This window comes from Osmia bicornis, chromosome 13, assembly GCF_907164935.1.
Source record: "Osmia bicornis bicornis chromosome 13, iOsmBic2.1, whole genome shotgun sequence".
Lineage (NCBI taxonomy): Eukaryota > Metazoa > Arthropoda > Insecta > Hymenoptera > Megachilidae > Osmia > Osmia bicornis.
This window is the reverse complement of record NC_060228.1, coordinates 5,807,809-5,830,871: the sequence shown is the minus strand read 5'-3', so window position 1 is coordinate 5,830,871 and position 23,063 is coordinate 5,807,809. Positions and strand designations below refer to the sequence as shown.

The 23,063-nt window shown below is 41.8% G+C and overlaps 1 protein-coding gene across 3 annotated transcripts in view; it reads left to right on the top strand.

The window, feature by feature from the left end:
- Positions 1-23,063, top strand: part of LOC114872584 — a 148,191-nt gene that overhangs the window by 40,419 nt on the left and 84,709 nt on the right. For 2 of the 3 annotated variants that reach the window (XM_029179923.2, XM_029179924.2), the window contains 2 exons: positions 4,979-5,085; positions 16,623-16,699. The gene's annotated coding sequence lies outside the window, so the exon portion shown is untranslated. Of the gene's footprint in view, positions 1-4,198; positions 4,266-4,365; positions 4,883-4,978; positions 5,086-16,622; positions 16,700-23,063 lie in introns of those variants that run through there. The other variant, XM_029179925.2, reaches the window with a different exon arrangement.

Below are 23,063 nucleotides of genomic sequence, written 5' to 3'. Positions count from 1 at the left end.
GGGCTTTTTCTCCCCGAGGAGAATCTTCGTTGGCTTCTTCGTTGTCACGGAGTAAGACGAAAGTTAGCGGGTCGTCGCGATGGCTTAACGCGTTCCACGGTGATGAAGTGTTTCTTTGCAGTTTTAGCCGGTTAAACTGCGAAACTCGCGTGCTCTGCGTCGTCCGCGGCTTTCCAGAGTTTCCAGCCTCGACTCCACGGATGGGTTTCAACGGAATTACTTTGGCCCATCTTAGCGGCTTCCGGTGGAGAACTTTGCTCCGCTGGCTTTCGTTTCGCTCCCTTTTAACGACCAATTTTCTTTTTCTAAACGAACACACGTTTCTATATTTCATCATCAAACATATCGTGTCTATTATTTTCTAACGCGATCGTTTACTATCGTTTCCCTCTGTATTTCACCACAAGAATTTCTCAACACTGGATACTTTTTCGACTGGAAGCCACTTGAAGCTGCCTCTGTGTCGACTTTCTTTTTCCTCGTACGTCGGACTCGAAGCTCCTTTTTTCCAGCCGCCAGTTCAAACGGGCAAAAGAAGGAAATTTAGCGGACTAACGACACTCGGGAGCATTGTACGATCTGTTCGCCATTGTAAAAAGGATTGACCGCTCATGACCAACTTCTAGCCGTTGTCGCTTCGACCGAGTGACGAGAAAAAGGAGGAGAAAATTGAAAAGAGTCCAAAAAGGCTGATAGAATGGTGTTACTTGGACGCCAATAATGCCTCTGTCGCCGTTACTTCTCAACAGATTTATCATTCGACTCGATGGCTAGCTTGCAATTGTCTTCTTTGAAATCTCATCTTCTTTCAAATTTCATTTTTCAATTCAAGCTTTCGTTTCATTCGTTTACTTAAAAATTGCATTCAATCGACAACGTGTCTCGTGGTTTCTTGAAAAAAAAAAAAAGAACTTCTTCGAGATCTCTTTGATGGGTGGATCGATGGTGCCGAATGCATGGGACGCGAGGCGACGCGACGCTACCAGCCGGAGACGCCGACACACGGTATTTGCGTTGGACGAAACACACGCTAATGGCTTTAACTTGCTCGAAGCGCTGGCACCGAGTTGGAAATTCTCCAGGCAACTCTCCTCGGTGCTCTTCCTCCTGGCCTCTATTCTCTTCGGGTACAAGCCGGACTACTGGGACGCGTCGCATGTTCCCGGGCTTCCGTTGCTCGATTTAACGGAAACTGATTACGAGAGCGAGCCCGGCGACGATAAAACGAACAGAACATCACGAACCAGTGGAAAGATCCTCGAGCCAGCAATTTATGGGCTGCATTGCACTTGTTGTAGAATTCCCTGTTTAGACAAAAATTTCAACTCTCTATTTTCTCAGATCCCCAACTAATTTTCAGACCTTTTCCTCTTACTATCACGTGGCTAGAGCTTTTTTACTTGCGAATACAAGTGGGATACGTAAAAGTTAGTATCGGTTCGAAAATTGCTTGCTCCTGGAAGATTGTAGGGACGAAAGAAACTTTTTCTCCTATTAACGTTTAGGTGGTTTGTGTTAGGTGGTGAGTTGAAAGACTGAATGTTGGGTATGAACACGTGTCTTGCCACCCTCTATAGGGGTAGGAGTTTCCTTTAGGGAGGGTGGAATGGTCTTCTGAGGGTAGAAATTTCAGGGTTCAAAGTTCGAGGTTTAAGGTGAGGGGGAAGTAAGGTGAAACTGTATAAGACACGAAGGAAAGCCAAACATCTTAAAGAAATTAATTAAAAAGAAAATGCGAATAGGAAGAATTTCTTTATTCGAAATTTCATTGTTCTTCGTGTACAAACGTAAATACCATGTGTTCGAATCGATCTGAACATTTGTGCTCGTCAGAATTAATTCCACGAATGTTTGGACAATTACACTATCGCCACGATAACATCATTAATGCAAGTGATAATACTGTCAGCAACGTTAATAGGAATGATTTCCTTGTACCGGCTTCGAAACACGAGCCGCAAAATAAACTACACGGTGAAATCTCGCTGGCGCAGAATTAATTATCATTACAGACGGATGTGCACTTATTTTCCGGTCGAATAGCCAGAAACGTCGGCCACTGTACCGTTTAATCGCGTAATTACAAGGCACTCGCTTGCAGTTGTGTGAATTTCCACCAGAGACTTCTCTGGGAAACTCGTTTCTCCTCGATCGTTCCCCTGGTTCTCTAACTAATTTAAATAAGCGAAACGAAAAATGAGATGGAGAAGTTTGAAATGATAATTTGCAAATTATTCGCGTGCCATGTTTCGTCGGTCGATTGGAAAATAACATTTCCCGACAAATATTTGTCTTAGAAATGTCTGGCACGATCTGATTTCGATCGAGATCGCGAATTAACCAGGTTGTAGAGGAACAAAACGAGCGAGTAACAACGGATACGCGGTGCACGTGGAAACGTCAAACACAATTAGAGGTATCCGATGTAAACACGAGCCAAGGAACTCCCTTGCGGCGGCAAATGATGCGGAGAACCTCAAAATCGACTGATTTTACCCAGCTTCACGGTGGCTCGAGCAATTACCGAACGTTTCCACGTAACAACACGGTCTTATTCCACGAACACACGGTGCAAGTCTGCTAATTGCAAAACAAGCAACCCCTCTCGAGACACTTTCTACCATGTTGCTGCTTTCCGCTGGATTTCCGTTTGATCTTTCGCGAATAAACTTTCTTTGTATTCTGATCCTTGAACCATATCAAATTCACTGGTAAAATTATATTTTATTCGAAATTATTCGAGTCATCGCTTTGTACCATCTCTATTAATTGCTTCGTCAAATTATTTTTCAATTTCCATTTTTCTTTCATTCCTTAAAAAATCAATCGTATCCACTAAGTATACCTGACATCATTATTTCACAAAATGTTAACACGGCTCTGACAAAGGAAACAGCAATTTCATCAGAAAAGCTTTGCACGTTCGCGTCACCCTTCACGAGTCCCACGAGTCGAGGGAATCAATCCATGGCCGCACGTTGTGCAAACAGCTAGAAAATCGGAAATAGAACGAAGAGGATGGTCGACGGTGTAACGGAGATAGAGGGGGTAGAAAAAAAAAAGAATGAGAAAATTCGTGAACGAGGACTGTGGTTGTACACGATGGTTGTTGCGTGATTAGCCGCTTTGCTCGTCAACAACGAACGATCCATCGAAAAGGCAGAAAGTTTTCCAGATAGACGACACGGGGTGTACACGCGTGGATTGTCGTGTTCGATTCATCAGATTGATTGGTGCACTTGGAACCACGATGGAAACCACCGGTTTACGCTTCAACCCCGAACAGTTGATCGGAGAATTTGTAATGTCGATAGCCAGCGTTTTCGTGTCGTTCGTACTTGTACGCACGGTCATCTTCGTGTAAACCAGGCTTTGGCCACTCCGTGTCACCAGGGCTATTTTATCGCTTGTTAGGCCAAACTTTTAACTCCTACGATTGAATCAGGCTTTTCAGGACGCTACGGCAAATACGCTTGCATTAAATATTGAAATTTTCCTCAGAGTTCTGTTCTAGATTTTAGGGAAATCTTCGCTCTGCGCACGACTTTGATGGGTACAGAATAATGTCGCGTTCTCGGGTCTAGTTATTTTCCCGGTGATCCAGGGTGAGGTGGCTTTAGCCTGGGATTATGAGCGACCCGATCGCAGCTGCGAATATCGGCTGTTTCCTCGTGAACTAGGCTCTGACACTGATTCGCAATAACGTTTCGATAGATTGGATAGCGATCCTTGTCAAGGAAGTTTCTCCTTTATTCTATATGCATTTAATAATATTTTGTAGTACGCTGTATATTAAGATAAGACTTTGATCATCCGATTCGCGTTTGGACATTGAATGAAGTATCGGAAATGCAAAGAGTCATTTGAGATTTAAGAAGATTAAAGGAGAAATATTGACTGATGGATTAAATCTGTGTTTAATCTGATTTCGGAACTTTAGTTTATTTTATTTAACACTCTTTTTTATAAAAATTTAAGCTTAAACTTTGATAATTAACTCTTGAATAGCGTAAAATTTAGAAAATTCAAAATTATATCAAAACGCGGTGGCTCTCTCCATGGTCCGCCCCGCCGTCAGAGGATTAACAAGTTTGCTATCGTCGTCGCGTAATTTTTCATCCATCCGTAACCCTGTGTCACTCACTCATACATTAATTTAAAGTCTTAATTCACCGTCTAAATCAGAGACGTTAAGAAAAGTCGAGGAAGACAAAGTACGACGCGAGATTCGAGCAAGGATACCTCGAAGTTCGAAGCGAAGCAAAGTAAGTGTAATTTATAGTTCCACATCGGGTAGTGGCAATGAATCGCAGCTGATATCCGAGCCAGTCGACCGATTTCGAAACTCTGTTCGTTCGCAAGCAGGGCAAGATCAAAGTTAACTCTCTGGTTCGGTGGACCGCAAGGCGATAAAACGTACATCGTTGAAAATGGAGTAGGATATCGGCGAATGTATGTAGCTCACGTGTTAGAACACGTAACGTTAGCGTTCACCTTGCCAGACAAGACAGGAATGGGTCATCTCGAAACAGGATACGGAACACCGAAGGGAGATCTCGAATTTCAACCATCCACCGGAATGATTATACTCACGGGTCGTAGGTGAGAGAGACAATTGCATGGCCTCCGTGACGCTATCGGTATCCTGCCACGTATGTGCATTTACGTGTGTGCTCAGTGTAACTCGATGTATAAGCCGATCAGAAATTGTAACCCGTCAAGTATCGCTGTATCAAGCGGGAACCGTGTTAGCCCGTACAATACCAGGAATTTCGAATTCAAGATTCTCAACTGAAACGAGGCCAAGGATCAAGAACTTGAACGTAATCGGAGATTAACTTTCAGATTTTCCACTTCATTTGAATTCTTAAAATGGATTTTGGTAAAATAATAGTTTTTATTTTCGACGCGATATTCAAGTAAGAAGTAAAGGTTCAAATAACAATTATCTACATAATGTAGTTTTCTTCTGTTTCAGATCGAGGAGGTATAGTAACGTCGCCACATCGATCGGTCCCTCCCGATGCTCCATTCATCCCCTGCAAAGCCGAAGGTCGGACAGGCAGGGGTCACAGAAGAATCGGGGTAAGTCCAAGTTCCCTTTCCGTCGATTATTTTTCCACGAGAAATCGCCAGTCGGTTAGCAGTGCGAAAGTTACTCCGAGCTAGCCGATGTTTTCTTCGAATCGAGGAGAAACGCGTTCGAGTTGGCGGAAACTTTTTGGCGCGATTCCACCTCGTTCTCGGTTTCGACGGCCGCTCGCAATTCCGACGACGATCTTTCGCTAGCGTTAAACGTGAAGGATTTGTCGTGAACGGTAACGAGCGCGGCCTATTTTCCCGTCGAACGAACGTTCTGTGCAGAAGGAGTTCGATGTATTATTTCGTGGATGATAGTCCAGCCAGATGTATGGACACGGTACACAGGGGAACGTTTTCTAAAACTGTGTTTTCTGGCACAATGGACCGTGAAATTGTTGGCAACGCTCTTAATAAATCTCGTCATAAAACGAAGCTATCCGTGATATTTCATCCCTGTTAAATCGCGACCAGCACCACCATTACTTTGTACTTACTGCTCTTGAAGGATCACCGAGTAACGGGGCTTCCTCGTCTGCTGATTGATCGAAAAAGCGATCTAGCTTTTTATCGCCATGTTAGAAGGGGCACTGCAGTTGCAATTAAGTACACGTAAAAGTTCTAATTAATTGCTTCAATTGTCAATTATTATAGGTAAATTTCCCGTCTATCAATAATTATTGACCTCCATTGAGGAGAATTCTTCATCTAAAATAACAAACGATGATGCAGGTTCGATTCGTAACACGGCTATTAATTTTCTATCGAAATTATCTATTTACCAGTGACGCAACGATATCGACGGGCAATGCAAAGCGATCGTAATCTTTCCTGTTTGGCGTCGATTGAATTTATTCGGGGCGCGATACGGGACGCGGTATCGAGGCCGATAAAATTCATTGGTTCGTATTTAACGAACAGCGATATCGCGGGACGTCGGTGATTTCGTTAAGTATGCGCATATGTCAAGTAACGTCGATTACATTATCTAGCTGGGTAGCATTGATTACGCGTATACGTTTCCCCTAATTATGCACTTTGCCCGTTGACGAGGAAACCGCAGCAGGCGCAGGTTACGCGAGACCTGAAACGAATTGCGCCCGCTAGCTAATAACACGAGTATTCGGGACGCGAGTTGACTTATTTTACCGCAATTTATCCGTGTGCCAGCCGTGTAACCCGTTTACGTTTGTTGTTTCGGTAAATATCGGTGTGTAATTGCGACGAAAGATCGCGATAACGGCATTACGACACGCGTTCGTTCGGGAAACGCGTTCGGATTTATGACAATGCCGTTTGTTTATGGCACGTGTGGAATATTTAAGCCGGATCTATGCACGAATCGTTTTAACACTGCCTATGCCTATTTATTTCGTTTGTTTCGCCACTCGACCGTCGTGCCGTTGAAAAATCGAGATGTTCGCAAATTGAAATACGGAATTCCAAGTTTATTAGAGCGTACAATGATAAAAGTTTAATTCCGTTTAATTGAGAACACGGCCAACTACGATGAATTTCATTCAACCGTTGTTCCATTTTTTAACCTCGTTAATTCGCATTATTCCCTTCTTTCCCGTTTATGATTCCCGACGATTGATCTTACTCGTTTACCGTAGATAGATGTACTTTCGTAATTTTTCACTTCGAATCTCTCTCGTGCGGTGGGCGAGTAAAAAACTGCTCGGTTTATCAAAGCTCAAACGGCTATCCTACATCATGCTACTGAAAATATCTTTGCTTAATATAAATAACGTAGTACTCGCGTTACAGGAAAATTTTTATAACGCAATTTTCGAAAGCGAATTCTTTTTGAACTCGAATCTTCTAATTTGCAGGCAAGCATTCATTTGAACGCAAAGAGTTAAAAAACAAATATTCACCAAAATATTGAACCCTTTGAAAGGTCAATAATTAATCCTACGTATTTCAAACAAAAATCCTGTTAACGTTGTTTACGGAGCGCTTTAAAAGCTCCAGGCAGAGAGATTAAAGGATAGAAAGACGAAGGATGGAGAAACGAAAAAAGCATTGAATATTCGTAACCATTTGAATTCGTGCGGTTATTGTTCGAGTCTGGTGGCGCGTGTTACCGCGTCCTAACAATCGGTTACGCGGTCACCATGACTTCGGCAGAGCTTTTTGAAATCCGATCGGCTTTATAAACGGCAGGCAGGTTAGGCTCGCGCGTAAATGCAGTTGCGAATGCAGCACACGGCCGCGAACGCAGGCTGCAGCTTGCCACGTAACCGGGTATGGTTTACTTGGAAAGCACGCAGCTGTTTGACGTTGAGAGAGGGTCGCTGCTGGATTAACAGGGCGCTAGATACACGCGTTCTAGTTTCCGACGCGTCGCTGGTGCGGACACGCCTGAAAACCATCGACATACACAGATTTTCCATCTGCCGGTTCATTTGACAGTGAACTCGGCTGTATTTAACAGTCATCGGAAGTAGCTCGCGTTGATCGTTCGTTCGCTGATAATCATTGCTGATCATTAGGCTGTAAGTGACTTATCGTATTCGTTTGATCGGTCAATGGGATCGTATGACCTAATTATACGATCCAGATGCAATCATTTGTGCTCGGTTCATCATTGTTATTTATTCGAGAAATAAATAAGCATGGGTTTGAAAATAACATTGAATCAGGCTGGCTTTTTATTTTTGGGAAATATCTACTTTTCTGTAGAGACAATATAGGGATTTTCGGAAAGTTTCTCTAACAGTTTCATCGCGGAAGAAAATGCACTTGGTTGTTCATCCATATTCTAGTTATTATCGTTGATTAATGTCGGGATTGATTCACTGATTAGCTATCATTATACTGTTCAATTAATTTAGCTGGGGGAAGGGGCGTTTGGTTGATTAGGAAGGATAGTCCAATGGCTGATAAGACATTAGGTGGAGAGGTAGCCCGGTATAATTGCGCGGTCGATCGAATCAATCAACGCGCGATTATATCCGCCTTGATCCGTTCAATGACTTTGGAATAACGAGCTTACGTATCAGTTGTTGCTTCTGATAAACTGGCTCATTTATGGAATCGGACAGGAGTTGAATCCCCTGTGTAGGATTACTCAAAAACAATCCCTGTTTTAATTCAGTATCTTTTTTCATCTTGCCGAGTTCTTCAGTGATATTTCAAGCTAACTCGTACACAAGAATAATCTTAAATCCTCCATGTTAAATTGCACGGAATTCAAGAGGATAATTGAAATAATTGATCGTTCAGCAGCAGGTAGTAAAATGTTCTGCTTTAATTAAGAGAACGTTTTAATTCGAAGAATATCTGCTCTCTTGCGTTGCTTCCCTTAAGAATAATACGAGGATTCTCTAATTTCCGTATAATTGGATGTTGAATGTCTTTTCGTAATTCTCGGCTCGCGTGACGTGCGACTTTTTGAACTTAAATCCTGCTCGATTTTAATTTTACAAGGGTACGACGGGGGGTGAGAATTGATATCCATCCGCTCGATGCCGCTCTTCGTTGGCAAATTTTCCTGCGAATCCTTTCAGCTCTTCAGTTCGTTTAACGTTTGCTTTGAAATTTTTTAATCAACTTTCGGCCTAATTGGATTACAATGGATAAAAGAGTCGTCTCTTGGAAAACATACATACATCCGACGCGTTTAACGCGAAATAACGATATCTCGCGTTTAATGCGTTTTACGTAATCTCGCGTAATCCGCGCGCGTTTCAATCTTGTTACCGTTATTCATTTTTCCGTCCCCTCGTTGTCACTTGCCAGCCGTTTAAGTTCGTATAATTGAGTCCCGAAATTGAACGAAATTATACTCGACATTCATATTTTCATTTTGTAGGCTTCATCCATTTCGATGTAATTTGATAACAATATTTATTAATAATTTCATTACCAGAAACATCCCCTTTTTTCCATTGAACATAGTCGCATCGTGAGGATTAAAAACAAATAAAATCCCTCCTCCTAAAAAAAAAGAAATGCAACGTGGATTTAGAGAAATTAATTTGGCCAATATCGAATGGAAGAAATTCGCGGAATCAGCCAATTAGAAGGTTAGCGAATTGGCAGCTTTCATCCTGTAAGAATCTCACAGCTAATCGGCTGGCAGAGAAGCGTTTCGCGTCTAATCGCGGCGGGTGTACACGCTCGAGGAAGTTGTAAGCGGGCAACATAGGTTGGTACGCGAAGCCTGACGCGCAACAGGGAGCACCGTGTACCAAGTATTGTTCGTTCGGCGACGAAACAATGGGCCTCTCGCTTCATTCATCCGCCTACAATTACATGAAATTAATGGAAATGAAAGTCAGGATCTCGGTGGAAGCGGGAAAGGTGTTCAGCGAGTGGAACGTCGACGTTTCATTGTTCGTTACGCGTACCCCTGTGATCTTGATTAATCGAAACTACTCCGCTCGACGACGGCCGAGCTCGCGCCTATTATTCGCGAACACACGTGCTGCCAATCTGCGCTCGTCAAATATTTGCCGGGAATATTCGATTAACGGGAATGGAACGAAAAACGATGCCTCTAGTACCTTTGTTGCCCCAATTTCTCGTCATCTCCGCCCTTTCGTTCTCCTCGTCGACATATTTAATAAAATACCCGCTGATGTAGGAGGTTCGTTTTTGGAAACGGTTAAGCGTCGCTGGAGTCGCGATGATTAATTATGAGTTTGATTAATTATTTTGCGAGGGACCATGATGAAGAAATTGCCTGAGTTTCTCAACAGTCCAAATAAAATTTCCCTTTGCTTTTAAAATGAATTTGGTACGAATAAGAAGAAATTTCTTGCTTGTTACCATCTTTTTTATCCTCTAGTAGCCAGGGAATAAAAGCCCGCACGTTTTCGTTTAATGACATCTCTCTCGCGGAGAAGCAAAAACCTTGCCGCAAAAATTTTTACTAATCGTCGCGCGCTGTATTCAAATTTGAAGCGTTTCAAATGCAGTCCGCGGCGACATTTGCAAGTTAAAGTTAGTCGGATTTAAATGTACAAAATAGGCCGTCGTATTTCATAAATTCAACAGCGAAGCGTCGCGGACGAGCCTCATCTTGCGCTCGTTTCCGCTCTGTCTGTTAGACAGTTTCCATGGAAATTCGTTGTAACATCGACCGATAAAAACAGAGATTGACCCGGTTTTTGTCACCGACACGGATCCCGCCATCGTCTCCATCCTTTTTCACGATTTTCCGCGGTGAACGAGCCTCACCACGAAAAAAATCAGCCCCTCCTAACGCGAGAAAGAAACGAAAAAGAGGTTCAAGTTTGTCACCGTTAGAGAAAAAAAAAAATCGCGGACAAAAGCGGACATCACCAAGCCTCTGCAACGTTTTACTCTAATTAAAACGTTACACACTATTCGTTCGTCTGGTGACCTGGTTGCTGTATTGTACGATTCCAAACAGTAGCGCTTTTGTAACGCGTTCGAACAAAATCGATGCTTTATCGTGGCATTTCCTGATGGCTGCTTGATTAAGTGTTTTGCAGCTAATTATTACGCCGTTACGTTGCAAATAGTTATTTACATTTAAATTGTCGCACATCGAACGGGCAGGATTGAAATATGAAGAAGCTTGACAATTTATTTATAATTCGAATGTTCACCTCTCGATTATTGCTGTTAAAACGTGTCGAAATGACGCGTTTAGCTGGAAATGGTCAGGTTTCATCTATCTAAATTATCGTTGGCGTACAGGAAGGCGATCCTGTCGGTAGATCCGTAGTATAATACGAGCTAGACGTTATCGGTATCGTAACTCGGTTGTATACATCGAATACCTGCTCGCCTACAGGATTGGATAGCGCCAATCCTGAATTGGTCGTGGTGGTGGGACAGTGGTTTGGTCATCTCCAGATTTGATCCCCGGTGTCCAACCTCCCTACGGGAACACGTCAAAGCTGTCGAACATCGGTCGACAAACACGTGGATTCGCCCCGTCCACGCATTGTGGTGACGTTAGAACGGATCAAAGCCAACGACGCGTTGACCTCCTGACATCATTCTTCCCATCTTCTTGAAATCTTTCCTTACCTCCCTTCCGTGGATTAAATTGAAATCGAAATTTTATTCGTTAAAAAATTGCATATCATCTAGATTATCATCGCCGATAGAGATCTTTTTCTAAGGAGTTTTCTAGCACTCAGAGTTTAAAGGGGAAGAGGTTTCCCTCCGATACGAAAGTAAGAAGAAATTTCGATTTGGTCATGAACGAGAATGGCAGGTCGTTTGCATGCAGCTGTCATCAAATTTGCGTTATTCTTTTGCGTCGCCAGGTCGAATAGGATCGTAAGAGGGAATCTGTATTATTGCCACGATCTCGCGGCAACCCGAATGGCAATTTCTAAACAAGACACTGCACCGAGGGATGTAGCAATTTCAAAGACGATTCCTGCCAAACGACAGGAAAATTTCTTTCGAAATACCGTTTTACGAGAACGATCTCATCGGTAAAGCCTCTTACTGTTATGTTTCTGAAACATTTAATATAAAATAAGAGCAGGAAAAACACTCAGTCTGAAGCGTTTGAATTTTCATAGTGCTTATTTTTCTTCGCTTTAGAAATCTCCATTCTCATTGCCAAAAAACTTGTTATTTTTAAGCGTACCCTTATCGAAAACCATTTCTCCAGCTTGGATCTAACGTTTCAGAGCGAACGATAATTTTATTCATCAATATTTACGTGTATGGTGTTTTCGAGGTACATACCAGCACAGGATATCAGAAAGATACGACTTAATTGAATTCGCCTCTTAAATTTTGGCTTTGTTCAGTTTCGGTGCAGTGTTTACGATCAGACACTTATGAAACGGTATCCTATCTACCATGTGTGTACGGTGGATGCAATAATGCATCCACGTATTAGATGACGTTCCGAATGGATCAGAGATAACTTGAACCGAATTCCTGATACATGGATCCATCGAGTGGTGGGGGAACGCGAGAAATGGGAGTCAGAAATTGCTTTTCTGGCAGTATCATGGCTCCATTTATTGGAAAAATTTTCGCTACGTGTGTCCCCGAACGAGCAACTCTCCTAGCTTTTGCCTCGAAACGTTCCCCGTTCGTTCGATATCGATTCATGGCGATTTTACTTCAATTAAAAAGCCATTCTCATTTCTCGCTTCGTTTGGGGAGCCTTTATCTTTGGTAACTCATCGATTTCCTTTCTTCTTCTTCGCTGGATTAAATTAAAATTTCCAGCAAGGGAATAGAGGAATTTGAGGAATGTAGTTGGCATGACTTGCAAGGCGTCGCGGAGGCGACAAAATTGAAAAGGGACCAAAGGGACACCCTGTTTTCGTAGAACATCGATGTCCTGGGAATCACAAATCATCCCTCTGACACTTCTACTCTTTACTTGTTCCCCTTTTTCTCTTGTGCTTCTACTGTTCGGATATCTGTTAATTGAAGTAACACGTTGACAGTGGTTTGTAGTAACGGTTCTACTTTTGCAAACGAATCAACAAGAAGATTAATTATGGTTTCTAAGCAGACGGTGCGGAGAATCGCGAAAACAAGCTCTTTAACGAGCGACGCGTTCAAAGTATTCTATTCAAAATCGTGTTTCGAGGCTCGAAAGAAGTTTCGCGACTTTAGGTAGTAACAAGAGAGACAATATCATTTGGTAAAGAACATCTAGCAGGTAACAGCTACTTAGGAAGTTTGTTCGTGCAACTTTTCAATCTGCTTATAATGCAATTACCAGGATACGTGGAACTTAAGTAGAAGAGGTCGACGATATCCGAGACGGTGTATGGAAACTCGTTTTCCATAGAATTGTATTAGAAATTGGGATCAGAAATTAACGAACACAATTATTTCATCGCAATGTAACAAAATTTCATTACTCGTTTAATATTTACATAAAATATGTACCATTCGAAATGTAATGAAATTGAATTACTCTTGACAAATACTGTATGTCAAGTGACAGTACTCCAGGTCAACAGACGTTTTACCGTTCGCAATGGACGGAGAGTTAAGTGTTCGTCACACAAATTGAAGCAGCATTTTGATTTTCCGAAAATTACGATCTAAATTTTCTCTCTTAAGACCGTTGTTAGCGAATATCTTTCCTCTCTTCTCAGTCGTTTGCATTCTGCTTCAGTGAATTTACTTAAACGCTTGCGAATTATTCCGAGAATTAATTATTTAGCTTATTATCTTGAACCTGGGTGTGGCAGAAGCTGCGAATTTCCTTCTGTTACGCTGGAGGAATTTATTCCGGCTATTTTCTTCTCTATTTTCGTATCAGTCACATCCAGTGATTCTGTTAGATTTCAGTTAAATAATTGTATTAATTTAGACAAAAGTTACGATGGATTTCAAACGTTTATCGTGGCATTCTTTCAATTCGTCCTGGTTCTGGGCGTTAGTCAAATAACACGTTCTTTTATTATTTTAACTGTACGTGTGAGGTAAATGTCAAAGCGTCAGTGTGAAAGCAATAATATTTTTTGATCAACAGAACAGAAGTTATGATTTTTGGCAGGCTTCCATTGTGTTGGTTTTTTTGAAATTCTTTTGTTTCGTAAACGTTGCGGTGTTGTCATAAACTGCAGCGGTAAAAATAATAAAAATATCAAGCCGAGGAAGATCTGTGAAGTCGTATAAAAAAAATTCAAATGGAACAATATTATTAAATCAATAAAGCTTTTTCGAAGCAAAATTTCTCAACCGATTTGATTTATGAATACGATCAGATAACCAATGAAATAGAATACAAATAAAAAATAAACACGAACAACATTATCCAGGAACAAAACGGCCGTTTTTTGAATATATCGTTCCCAATAGCGACAAAATAAATCGATTTATTCGCGATATCGGCAATGAATAACTTTGCCGGATGGCAGAATTCGCTTTACACGCAATTCCCAATGCAAAATTCGACGATGCGTATTTTCACAGTCACAGAAAAATGTCACAAAGAATAATTGCATCGATCTCTGTGTGTACATATCCCCAAACGTGCACTCGTAATTATCGCTTTAGCCACGTTATCTACCCGCGTTCGTCCTGTCAACCCACCCTATATTTCCGTTTAATAAGTATATGCATAACGATGAGCATGACAAAAAATTTCAGATAATGGATCTGACAGGGTGTTATATCGCGTACCCACCCCTCTGCTTACCAAACGATTATCATTATTAACGCTCTTTATTGGCCGACGAGTCCCGCGGGATCGTTTTTCTTCTCTCTCTTTTCCACGCTCTTTTGTGCCTGGAAAATTTGTTTCGGGATGAAAATGTTTGCCTGTTGGAAAATACGCGTTAATTTCGCCTCGTTTCAGGATACGTCTATCATAGAGATCTTTCTCTCCTAGCTGAACTATGTTTCCGAGAACGAATCGACGTGATTTATCAGCTGTTGAAAGTTGGAAACAACGTACCTAATGTCTCTTATCAATTCGTCATTTTTGCATGAAGTATGCCAACGCGTCTCGTACGATTTCGATTTTTCGCTCATCGGAAATTTAAATTCGGTGTATCGCGAATTTTCTCGTGTCAGGCGTCTTGGACGTCGCGATTAATCACGATAAGCTCGACCGTGATTGATCGCACTCGCGTGCGAGTAAGCGACAAGGAGGAAGCAATTATTTTCACGCGATGATAATCAATGATATAGTGTTCGATGGAAAGGATACGCGAAAGATTCTTTATATAAAAAAAAGTGCAAGTGCTTGAACGGTAGAATACATAGGGAGTAGGTGCTATAAATATCGATGGCCCCTTTGGTAAATCCTCGCGAAGGAGCTGATAACGAGCTGGTAGGTCTTCTCGGTCGAAGTAACGCGTTCCTCCAGCTCGTTGAGATTTTATCTTCCTCGCAGAGAGTCTACAGCATCTAGTCACGAAATTTACGATATATCTAGTTACCGTCTTTCGTTGAATCGCCAAGTACTATTGAAATGGTAATTTCAGCATGCCGGACGAAGAGTAGCTCGACGAACCGTCCTCGAGAGGTCGGTTTTATTTATTTAAGAACGGATAATAAGGTGAATTTCATTTTCAGACGACTTTAACTCGTTACCGTCGTTAATAACGAACGCATTAATATATATGAAATTTCTAGTGGTGGATAATTATAGCCTGCGGAGTAATCGTTTCATAATCTTTGCTATTAATTCCAGGAAGTTCAGATCACTTTCACAAGGTTCACCTCTAAGTTGTCAGGTCGTAAATGAGAGTTAGCGGTGATCGAAATTGAAAGGTGCATCGGAACTTTGTATATCGTGTTCAATCGAGATCCTTTGAAAATGTTGCTCCAGGAAGGAGAGATTAAATTTATCGTCAGAGTGTTGATCCTTAGCGTACTGTCAAATACAGAAATTTAAGTTCAGCAATCTTCTTTGATCAGGTATGCATAAGCAAGCAAGCAAAAGTCTCTCCTATGTTGATCGATTTTAATTTTTTAAATTATTTTAGCAACTAATACAATAAAACAATAAACGTTAGATATGATAAACGTAAAATATGATAGAAATATCGTTTTTAGTAGGGAAACATTGATGTATTCAACGCGAAGGGAGATAAAGTTGAAGCACAGCTACGTGCTATCTTTACGTAAGCGCTTAAATCTGGCTTACAGATAGGAAGCTTCATTGTGCAATCGTGTGTTGCCAACAAAATTGCAACGGCTGCACCATTAACCAATACGATCGCTGGTCAATTGCCCTTCTCTTGTTTTCCCTATCTATCTGTTCGACGATTATGTCGCTTTTGTGTCGATCCGCGAACGCCTTGCTCACCGTGTTGCCAGCGGTAACCCTAATTGAGATTTTATCGACAGGATAAGCGGGCTGGATTTTCGTCGGAGCGCGTTGCGATTCCAGCTATGTTAATTACGGTTCCCGCTAACTATGGTGTGCTAATGCGTGTTCCGCTGTTAATTTCGTTCCATCTAAGTCCGAATTCAGCAGCGAATAAATGGGATTGATTTTAGAAACGATAGAAAATGATAATTATAAAGTGAATTGTAAAAAATATTTAATTTGTCATTTTGATCAATTAATTCGTCGTCAAAAATCTAATTAATTTTTCGCGTGGCAATTTCCCAGCCATCTAATTGTCCGTGTATTTTACGATCTTGTCACATTGTAAAGTTTCACTGGCTCGAAAACTACTCCGTGTTAATAGCTCGTAAACTCGAGAAAACATAGCCATCATATAAGGTACTTACACGCATTGCACGTCGTGGCAAAGCAGAAGGAAAGGCAGCTGGCGCGCTAAAACTTTACGAGAACACAATGGTCCTAATTTTTTAATGAACTCGAAATTAAGGTTAGGAAGCGGTAAATTGCGAGGTGCGATAACGTTCATCCGTGGAGGGTAACCGGCGCCTCGTAGGACACACGCCAGCAACTATAATTGAGATTTTATCGGCCCGTGAAACGCTACGAACTTCCGGTGCAACACGTGCGAAAGTTTGCACGAGCGTGATGGCCAGCTCGGTTCGATGCTTCTTCAACGCTGAAACAACTGGCGTGGCTGCTTCTAAAATTAAATATAAATAAATATAAATTTTCTATTTCTAAGGGGAAAATTATTTTGTCACAGACTACCGGACGCCAGGATTTCCTCAGCAAACGAGATGACTGATGCGTCGAGCTTTTCCAGGCAACGACGAAAAATCGGTGAGTGTACAGATATTCTTCTTCGCGATTATTTCGATTGTAATATTTCTTCGAGAAAACGATTGAATAACGAAAGAGATTAATTCTCGAGGAAAAATCGCAGCGATCCTCCACTCGTGGCGGTTGCATCGTTCTTTCCAAGCGTGTATCTTCGCGCAGGGTGCACGTATTAGCAAGTTTTTCGACGATCCTACGATAAATCATCGTCGAGGTGAAAGGTACGCCGTGAAAAATGGATGTCGGACCCATGGTGGTCGCGATGATCAAAGAAACACCGAAAACATCTTTCGGAAACGAGCGAACTCTCGAGAGGGAAACGATGCATCGATGCAGCATGTTTCTTGTATGAAAATAGAAATGAAAGGTATTTTTCAAAAATTTTTAACAGAATAGAAACACTCTGAATCAGAAGAATCGCAAATGAACTATTGTAGTAAAAAGAATCAATCGGTGATCTAGTTATTAACAACGTGATTTTGTCAGATATGTTCAAAAAAGTTGAAAATTCTATTACATCGTTGTCTCTTATCCCGTTAACTCTTTGTGCTTTGATTTGTCACCAATTCGATCTACTTTTAGAGGGATGGATAGTCGCGTCCCAAAATCCAAAATAGGATTACGCGTGCTAGCACGATTCTGTGCACTCTTTGTGCTTTCATTTGTTAGCAATTTCATTTATTACCAGGGCGTTTGTCGTGTTCCAAAATTGAAAATGGGATTACACGTTACTGGTTCCATTCTGTTAAATCTTTATGCTTCGTTTCTTCTCTCGAATCTTCGTGAAAGTTTCAAATTAAATTTCAAGACTTTCGAAGAAAATTATTATAATTCCACGTGGATTCAAGCGGCAAAAGGTAAACAGAGAAAACGCGTAATAGAGGCACGTTTTCACGGAGAATTTCGACGAATATCCCCGAAAGCTACTTTACATTTTAGCGTCTCTCGCGAGTATTCCTCGCGGTAACCGCGAGCCTCGTTCGCATTAGCGTCGGCTAATCCATTAGGAGCGCGAGCTAGCGAGCTGATGGAGGCTGTGTCTTCCAAGTGGCTTTTCTTGTTCCACGCTCGATATTTTGCTCGCACGTCGACGAATGTGCTCGTTCCATCGCGTGTCGTCTGACTTTACGAGGAACGCCTTTAATCGGGAACGGTATAAGAGGATCGACGCCAAAGCCGGAATCAGGAGTCGAGTCGGAAAGGCGTTAAAAATTTGACGAGCTCTTCGAGTAAAAATTTCCATCCGGAAATCGAAAGATTAAAAACATTTACGCTGTTACAACAGTGAACGCCTATTTTACATAATACTTAGGAAAATATTTAAAGTGAAAGCTCGGAGTGTTGGGCAAACACGCTTCAACATCCGTAGGTTCGAAGAAGATTCAGAACGAATAATCCCCTTACGTCGCGAGGAAAGCCATTTCCAACTTGATTCAGGAACTTCAATATTTCTTATTCCTCGAACATCTCGCTTTATATCCAACCTTGCGGAACTTTTCAACAGAACGTTTCCGGAGGCTCGGGCTTCCCTTATTGATAAACTCGCCGAAAGTCGCATGGAAAACTTTTCGTCACGGATATCGTATCTATCGCGCATAATCGAGATCGCCTTCCCTTCGTTTTTCCTCTTTGATGCGACGAAATAATGTGTCGAATAGCTTCAGGGAAAATTCGGAAATTCCACGATATTTTTCGAGGTACCTAAGGTTATTAATTCGAATTTTTTGATCTAAATTGAAGGTGAAATGGAACGGTTCGCGATGGCGAAGCTTTCTGCTAACAAGTTTGTCAAGCGATCGGACGAATTAATCGGCTCGAAAGGCGTTCGCTATTTCCCAGCCGGCAATTACGCGCACGATCATGGGCGGAGCTGCTTGTTAAGGAAAGTGGGTACTCCCGAGCTATTCTCGCGTTGATAATGCAGCTTTTCGATTGAATTTCCCGCGATTATTCCTCGTTATTCCGAGCATTTCGCGCGACGCACGTCGCGGCTCCAATCTATGTCGATCGAACGCTCGTTCGTCACGAAGCCTCTGTTGCCGTTTCGTGATCTTATATCAAAATCGAAGGAAAAAGAACTTCTTCCTCCCTCTTTGATAATATTTATTTTGCTCAAATTACATTTTCATCGACCGATAAGGGAATAACCCCGACCCTTGGAACTTTTTATCCTTTCAGATAATTTCGTTGGGGTTTTTTCGTGGTCTTATAAAATGAATAAAACAACACGGTAGAAATTTTTGCCAAAATTAATAATTTGATCAATCATTATTGTTTGCAACGGAAAACGCAGAAGTCGTTTAAAAGATTGAACAATTTTCTAAAATGGTCACGCAAAATGTCACCTCCATTCGTCTTGAGGATGGAGGACGCGCGAACGTTGGCAAACTGTGTTGAAACAAAAATATCATTTGAGAAAAAGGCAAGCAGAAGGTGAAAAGCGGAACGTATGAATAGCAAGAACGAAAGAACTGGCTCGATTTCAGACACTGTAGTTATGCTCGGCCCCATTCTTTGGCAATGCTTTCCACTTCCCAGAAGGATACGCCTTTTTCGTGTTTGGTCATAGCTAGATTTCATTCGCTCGTACGTTCGCTACGTCTCGGGGTTGTAATTCGCTCGAGACCGTGCGCTCATTTTTTCCGCGATTAATATTCGAAGATCTTTCCAGGACGTTTTAATAATTTTCCCGACGATGTTGTATACTTTCCTCTTGATCGTACTCCCTGGTATTGATTTTTAACGCAAGTAGTTAACAACGACTAATTCTTTTTTTCTCTCTCCCTTGTTCACGCGTAAACAGAACGCGAAGCTCTCCGTTTGCTTTCCAAGCAAAGCGCGTTTCAACGAGAGTGCAGCGCGTTCTCGCGTTTCAGCGTACATTGTTTTGTCGCGGGGCGGAAAAAATCCCGTTGAAAAACGGTCGTTTCACGTCCACGGTTTATTAAAGCCGCGTCGAGTTTCAGCCTGGGTCGGAAAAAGCTCGATCCTCGTTGTCGAGGCGTGTAAGCGAGCATCGCCAGAAGATTCTGTTTACACCTGGCTGAAGCTGTAACACCGTCGCGTTCTCTCGAAATCGTACCGTTCTAAGGGAAATCTGCTCTCTTCAAGCTGAAAAGTACCCACTTTTGTCTCGTCGAGATTTCGAAATTTTTCCTCGACCAACGAAAGAAAACAACTTTCCTTCTGTCCTTTCGTTTCTCGTGTTATCTGACAGAATTTCCCCCACGGCACGCAACCCGATACCCTTCTACCTCTTTATCCACCGTGAACTTCTCCGGAAAAGCTCTCGCCAACGTCCAAGGCATTAACACATTTCAAAACAGTCTTCTTCTTTTTCACCTGTAAACTTTGGAGTTTACCCTTGATATAACTTGCCGGCACTTCTTCTGCTTCGTTCCGCTTTGAAAACTTCCACCTTCTCCTCCTTCTTCTGCTGATAATAATTCTTGGACCGAAGTTATATTACGGTACAAATCAATTTTACGAAGATCTGCCGGGGAACTTTGAATTATATTAATAACGGCACGTTGGAAAACTGATTTACGTTCTTCGAGTCCAATGAGATCGGTGTCGTGATCATTTTTTTTTCTTCCGGCTCTTCGAGAATTACAAAATTAATTTCTCGTTTTAAACTTGACGCCCGGCAATTAAATAGATTACAAGTTTTTTTTTAATGGGTGGCATCCTCCTGGTCGTCGGGAAGTTTTAATTATTTTTACGATCGAAGCTCTCGAATGTTCTTACGGTTCATTACCCCGGCAAATAAATTATTCGACGAACCGTGGGTGGGTTATGTACTGGTTGTTGTTAGCGAGCATCGCGTACCACGTGCCACGTACATATCTACGATTCTACGTCGACGTAAGCCGTTGCATACACCGTGCAGACACGGAAGTGCATTCGACAAGCGTGAACGTCGGGAAATGCATTGGATTAGGCGGCCGCCGCTTTTCATGCTAATTCCGTGATGCCAGCAGCCCCGTTTCGTGGAGAATCATCGTCTCTCTGTCGACAGAACCCTCGAGTATTGTAGACGGAAACGTGCTTGTCGATGTATCAAGTCTCTACGTAAATGGAAACGTCAGGGATGAGAACGTCGATGTTTATTCAAGTGTACAATTTTTTTTATCGAATACTTCAAGTTCCCACTAGAATTACTAACGAAAGTTTAAAGAAAACAATTGAATACAGGGTAAATTTAGAGCTTAAATTTGAAAAAAAAAAAAACGAGAAAAGGATGACACTGTAAGGAACCCCATACAGTCTTTAAAATTCTACTGTACAACGGTAGGATCTCGTGTTTCACCATACACTACGAAAGTTTTTATACTTCCTTACCAGAGGCCGAAGTTTTAAGCCACATCTTTGAAAGACGAGTAGGAAGCATGGAACCAAGGATGCACAAGTTTCTATCTTAATGGGTTGCAGGTTTGAGAACAGCTTTCGCTTGCTTTTCATCTCGTTCTTCATAATTCTTTTTCGACCCTGAAGCTTCTATAAATATGCAGTACACGAAAAAGGAAAACGAATTATCGCATCTGTATGCAAGAGATTCTATCACAGAGAATGATTAATTGCTTTCATCTTACATAACCTTCTTTCCATCCTGCTTAACCCTTTGACTCTTGACATTAATATCACTTGAAGATTTACTTTGCGTAGAATATAATGACCCCGAGAAAAGAAAATTCTTCAGAACTGCAAATTTATGTTTGCTTTGAACATAGAAACATAATTTTATTTTATGCCTCGAACTTTTCTATTCGTTCAATTTTTCAAAACTTCCTCGTTCGTATAAAAGAAATCCTTTCTCCACAAAAATTATCCACATAAACTTTCATACTCCAAAATGTCTCGTTGGAGAAGATTTAAACTTCTCATTTCGTTTTCTTCAAATACGTCTCTTCGCGATGCTGGTTTTTTAGCAGAAGTTTTTCCTTCTCCGTGAAAATTCATCGAATCGAGACGAACGGATTGAAAACGCGCTGGAATTTGTCGAGACAGTTGGAGGCACGCGTTCAACGCGTGTTGCGTGGGCGTAACACACGCGGAATCGGGATCGCGAGGATGTAACTGTGGTCGCTGTCGATCGCGAAACAATGCGTTTCACTGATATTTAGTTACGCGCTGTCAACGGCACCCGTTGCGCCGAACCGCGCGATAACGCTTCGCCGAAAGCAGATTAGAGAAAATTGGCTGTTGCGTCGTGCACGCTGTTCCAGACGCAATCGCTTTTTCGCGTACCTCGTTTTCGCTTCGTTGGAAATTTACATAAACGCGTTGCGCGATTATCTAATCGCTCGTTTTTCTCGACATTCGCTCTGCTTTTTCGTTCCTTTGAAACGTTCACCCTTTTGTGCGCTTATAAGCATAAAATTTGCTCTATGATTTTGGGAACCCTCTATCTCCTCTCCGTTGAAACAGAAGAAGCCGACCGATCTCTATGAATAAACGAACGATCCGGCATTGTTCGCCGCGTTTCTCTTGAATTTTTCATCAACGCGTACGCGTGGAAGCTCGCAAAGACCTGCTAATTGGTATCAGCTTAATTTGTAAAACCGTATTGCTCGGATCGTTGATTGAGATTACATGGATTATGCAGGATGCGACGCGTTTGGCCGCTTTGCCGAAGACACAAAGCTGATTGCGGCTATTATTTGGTCAAAGCGATCCTTGTTCTCGCCACATTGCCGGTGTTGGTTCGTTAATGAACCTCGCAACATCCGTGTTGTTTTTCAACCGAGATATTCGATGTTATAGTTGATGCTCGTTTACACCTAGAATGTGCATTCCTAGCTGGATCGTTTAGTTTTTTGAACCGCTCCAGATAGTAGCAGCATACCTGCTGGTAGCAAATTTCAGTGCAACGAAAGGGTTAATCAATTTTCAACGAGGAAGTATTCGAGTCTATGGACAGGAGGTTGGTATTTAGAGAAGTCTGACTTTGTTAGCCTTCAAACGGTAATCAGTTAACCAGTTGCCAGTAATTAGTCAAGATCAATGATTGATAATGATCAACATCGCAACGAAGTGCAGTTGCATTTAAACTAGGACAAAAGAAAAGGCAGCGAATTTGATATTTTTAACGCGAACACGATGCATTTATGCAGCGGAGGAAATGCACTCAGTTGTACATAGTTGAAACACATCCTATTAACCTCGTTATTAAGGGATGCACGCTTAAACCAGATCTAATCTGGATGGATGTTTATAATTCAAGGGAACAGGCTGCCGGGACGATCAGGTTGTAATAAATAACCCATTCCCGGTTTCCATGAATATTTAACGCACGGAGAGCAAGCGGATACGCAGGTGCAATATTTCTTGCGAGAAATAATGGTTATCAGGGAAATTAAGCTCGATT